Raw genomic sequence first — 5,320 nt, forward strand, 5'->3', positions numbered from 1 at the left:
TCTTCAGGACATTTGTTGACATAATGAATCCACAGCCCCAGCACCGATTTCCTGTTTTGTTGCAGGCAGGAGCATCAAGCTAGGGCAGGGTGGGGATGGGGGACCAGCAACTAGGATTCAGTTTGGGCAGTGGCAGTGACCGGCAGCGTCGGCACCACCTCGCCCTTTTTATTCATCCTTTTCACATCACGGCAGCCCGCAATTCCCAGGGTCATCTCGTGTGCTCCCGGCACTCTGGTGGGATGATGAGGAGCTTACTCTTTGGGTGGCGTGGGCTCTATTGTCTTACAGGCTTGTGCACCCGCTGACTGACCAGCCACAGACTGTGAGAGACGGCATTTCCCTTCCACCATCTAAGCCCTTCTCCAAGCTCTCCCTGCTTCCAACGCTTGCTTTGGTATTTTAGGTGAAGGCTGAAATTCCGGGTCCCATCAAGGGCAAAGCAACAAGGGCACCATCGGGGCAGGAACCACCCACACCAGCACCACCTCGTTTCACTTCAGAATTACCCAGGCCTCCCAGAGCCTGATGGCCGCCTAGACTCAGCGCCCAGAGCACACTCCTCACTCCAAATTTGTGCCAACCGGGCGTCCTGCTGCCACGGGGCTGCCCTGTACAGGGGGAAAGGTAGCTTCTCATGGGAGCCTGGGGATCTCGGGCTGATGGTTCAAAACCAGTGGAGTCTCCTCTCTCTTTGCCCAAGGACTCTGTGCAGCAAGCCTAGCAGGGCAGCTCAACACGGGGTCCTCCCTGAACTTCCCAGGTCCTTTCTGAGGCACTGTGCAGTGGTGGCCTTGAAAGCCTCACACCAAAAGGAGCCCAGCAGGCAGGCAGGCAGCGGGTGAGCTGCTCCTCCACAAACTTCTCCATATCCACAGGATGAGATCTTAAAGGTGTGTGTGTGTGTGTGTGTGTGTGTGTGTCTTCCTAGACCTTGAACTTCCTCCCACTCTCTCCTGCAATTAGCATTTGGGCACCACAGTGCCAAGTGATTTCCCACAGTCCAAAACTACCTCACACTCTAGGGCCTTTTGTTGCCTTATTATTGCTTCAAATGCACAGAAATCTAGAAGGAAAACTTGAGCAAGTGACTCCAAATCATGATCACCCCACCCCGTCCATTGGCTAGCTTTCACCCTGATTTCAGAACTGATCCTTTCCCTTAAGAAAGGGTGCATTTTCAACCCCTCCATGAGGTTTGGGGTGGGAATGCTGCAAAGCCCATTGCAGACAGAGCAATCTCCCTTCCAACACTTGCCCCTTTTCCAAATGTTCTAGTAGACTGCAGACCTGGGGGTGCTCCTCTATTTGGGTGTTTTACCCCTTCTCTCTTTCCTGGCTGGCCTCAGCCCTGGCTCTTTTCTCTGGCTCTCTCTTCTGTTGCCATTATCTCTGCACCTCCAGCCCGCCTGTGGTAGGAGGGAGAGGGTTAAGATGTTCTGCAAATGCGGCTTGTAAAGCTGCTTGGATACATTAGAAACACATGAATATCCTAAAATACAAAGTGTCTTTAAAACCAACCAAGGAATGTTTATCCTAATGCTGGATGGATGTGGAGAAACAGTGCCAGGGAGCAGTGCTCACAGCCTCCTTCCAGTTAAAGTGAGAGCAGGTAAATTTCATTTGCTGATGAACATCAGACTTGATTGAAACCTGGTTTCTCCTTTGTCCTCTTCCCTTCTTACCCTGGGAGCCCAGGGCTCCCTAGCCCAGGCAAGTGGCAAGTTCCTGGGCACAGGAAAACCCACCCAGGGTCTCTTTCTGTAGCAGGAGACTTGAGGCTTGAGGGTTGAGGGCCAGTAAGGCCCTGCTGGGTGCCCCAGTCTGCCCCAAAACTTAAGAGCCATGCCATGCCTACCAAGGCATTTTGGAGCCCGAGAAAGGGCTGGCAAAGACAAGACCACACGGGCATTAAGGATGTCACCCTCCAATTCTGCCCGTGCTGCCCACTCAGAACTCTTTCAGGGTCCTGAGAAGTGACTGCATCCATCTCATACCCACTGGTTGGATCACATGCTCCTGGGGCCGCTGCCACTGGCAGATCCTAGTTGGTACCCTGACTCTCCAAGTCTGGCCCAAAAGTGGGCCTGAGGATAAAATTGTTATCATTGGGGTTCAAGGTGATGGGTGCCTCCCTCTAATCCCAGAGGAATTCCCGAGCCTGGCAGACAGAAAAAGCAGAGGAACGGCTCTAATGCAGAGCCTTCACCTTGCCGCCGGGGAAGAGGAAGAACCCTGAGAGGGTCTGTGCTTGCTACCAGAGCACGCTTCAGTCTTCATTGCCTTCCGATCTTTTTTTCCCCACAGTAAGTGGTTGGTAGTTGCCTGGCCAGCCAGGAGTCTGAGAAACCTTATTGAGAACCATTAATGTATCTCTTATCTCCCTCCACACATCACAAGACAGAGAGAAATAGATTCTTCTTGCTTCAAAATTGATAGAAACTCTAGAAACTCAGATCATATTTATTCAATAAACTCACTTATATTCTACACATCATCCCCACTGATTGGCTACAACTCAATAGCTAACAGAATCTGCATATATTTAAAAACTGTGAAGGCAGCCAGGACACCATTGACATGCCTAATAGAAAAAGCACTTTGTATATATCAAGATCCACAAAGGGAACAAGGAGGATGCCTTCCTTAAAGTAACTACGTCTTGAGAGTTTAAAAAGCAATGGTGAGACGACATGGGGAAATAAGAAGACAGTTGGATAATTTAATTATTAAAGATCTGCTACAAAGCTCAATAATGCAGACTTTAAGCACTTCTCTGAAGGTGGCACCACCAAGTTTAAGAAGCAAAGCCCAAATCGAGATACAGCCCAAAGCTTTTCCCCAGCACCATCCCTCCCAGACAAACCTGTTCGTGGCTCCTCAGCGGAAAGATGCAATTCTGTCTCACCATTTTTGGTGAGGAAGGACCCAGCCAACTTTGGCAGACTGTGGAGCTGGGGCCCATCCTCTGCATGTGGGACTCCGGTCGCCGGTGAAGTGAGGAAGTGGAGGGAGGACTGTAGAGCTGGCCTTGGCCCGAGCGCACGGGCAGCTGAGCCCTGGCCAGAAGTGAGCTGGCATGGACGCCGGCCGGTGGGGGCTTCCCGGGCTGTGTTTTCGTTTTTCCGGCTCTGGCTGGAAAACAGAAGAGGCTTCAAGCCCAGCTGAGAGCAGGGCGGAGGCAGAGAAGAAGAGCTGGTTAACACTGCCCCAAAAATGTCCACGAAGGCAGCAAAATCACTGGGTAGCAAAATGGAGCCAAAAAGGAGAATTCCTAAGGAAAAGGGAATCAAGAGTGAGGGGAGGTGGGCACCGGGCCTTTCTCAAGCAGCTTGGTTCTTCAGGCTTGCATGGCAGTTCTCACACTGGCTAGACTGCAACTTTCAACTTGACCTTGGCCTCCAGCCGTGTCTGACCCATATGTAAAACAGCCCTTAAGGCCCCAGGAACTGGGGCCTCGAACCCTACTCTGTCTCTTTGTCACCCTGAGTTTTATAATGCCACTTAAAGGGGGAAGGGAGGCAAGTGGGCAGAAAGTAACATGAAAATCAGGTCCCTGCAGAGGCTGGTTCCTTAGTCTGCAAATGGCTAGTCCTCGAGAAGGTAAACTAGGGGCAAATCAATATTTACCCGGAGCTGCTAAAAAGGCAGGAGGAAAAGCATACACTGTGTGTGTGCGTGTGCGTGTGTTCGTGTGCGTGTGGTGGAGGGGAGGGGAGGCTTTTTACGGACAACACTTAACATTGGTCCCCGCAAGCCCTGCTATCAGGGCAGATAAACGCCAGAACCCACCCTTTGGTCAAGTCCCTGCGGGAAGCCCAGAAGCCTTGCAGAGCAGCTCCCGGGATACCGGGCATGCCTAATGCCCTGAACTTAGGGCCGAGTTTGCAAGCTGAGACGAGAGGCTAGGTCCAAGCCTGGGTGCTCACCAGCCCTCCTGGGGTGGACGGAAGCCCAGCGCCTCTTCCCAACCTCGATGTTCCTTCAGATTGCACCCACTTTCACTTTAAACGCATGCTCCCCTTCTGGGCATCGGACCAGCTTAGAGCCGCTGACATCGGAAATGGAAGTATGTGGCCTCAAAGCAGCAGGACCCTGAATCCCTCACTGGAAATGGGACGGCTACAAGCGGGATCGTGCTTGGCTCTTCCAGCACCACCACCCCACCACGCTCTCAGGGAAAGGTCGCATTTCCCGGGGGAAAGGTGCTTCGGGCTGGTTCTTGGGTGCAGGAGGGCCAGGGATCCTCTGCCGCTGGAAACAGTGCTCAATAGAGTCCGGCTTGGGAGGAAGGCGATGAAGTGGCTCCAAAGAGTCCCTTTGCCCTTCTCCTAAGCGGAGAGAGAGAGCGGGTGCCCAGGTTCAGGGAGAGTCAGCTCCGGGCGCAAGCTCTGGGAAGTCGTGTTAGGCCCCGAAAGGGAGCTCGAGTCTCCCCAGTGGACCCAGCTGGGGCTTGTTCTTCTTAAGCCCTTTCTAGGATGGGCCAGCCGGTCTGGAGATGCTGGCGCCAAAGGGTTGGGGAAATAGTGCAAAGGAATCGCTCTTTCCATCTCAAAATCTCTGGAGGAGGAAGAGTTGTTACTGGGTCAGAGTGAGGAACAGCAGACTGTGTGAGAGTGTGTGTCTGCGAGTGTGCGCGTCAGCGTGGCTGGGATGGGTCGTTTTGATCTTATGGTCCTAAATGCGAATGCATGAAATTGTCCTCTCGAACACTGTGGACAGGGAAGGGGAAAGGGCCTAAATACAGCCCTCGCTTTCCTGCTTTCCAGAGCAATGTCCTGGTACCCAAGTGAGAGGCGCATTCTCCAGAACCGACAAGCAGCAAGCACCCCATACTGTTCTTCCGGAAAGAGAGACCCAGTTCGTGAAGCTGTCGAAGTCGATCGCGCGGGTGTCCGCCCTGAGGTCTCTTGGCAGAAAGACGCGTTGATACCTGGAATGAAAATAGCCCCAGGGGCCCCAAAAAACATCAGCCAGGGCTAGGCCCGGTCGTCACTCTTCCATCCCCGGCCTCCGACAGATTTACCTGCCTAGTCCCCACCGCCTCAGGTCTTAACCCAATTGCTCGCTCAAGTCCCCCACCCCGCCTGGTTGCGCGGCTCTCGGCCCCACAGGGAAGGGGGGGAAAAGGAAAGGGGGGCTGGAAAGAGGCCGCCTTTCCTTTCCTGCCCCACCCGCCCCCCGTTCCCCGCCTCTCCCCTGGGTGAATGGTGCGCGGCCGTGCGGCCGGAGCTGGCGCTGGGGACCGCGCGGGCGGCGGCGGGGACGACGGGTGCACGGCGCAGAGCCGGGGTTGGAGCCTCACGCTTTGCATACGCCG

The sequence above is a fragment of the Orycteropus afer genome, unplaced genomic scaffold (genome assembly GCF_000298275.1).
Source record: "Orycteropus afer afer isolate SDZICR_OR568_19922 unplaced genomic scaffold, OryAfe1.0 scaffold00008, whole genome shotgun sequence".
NCBI classification, from domain to species: Eukaryota; Metazoa; Chordata; class Mammalia; order Tubulidentata; family Orycteropodidae; genus Orycteropus; species Orycteropus afer.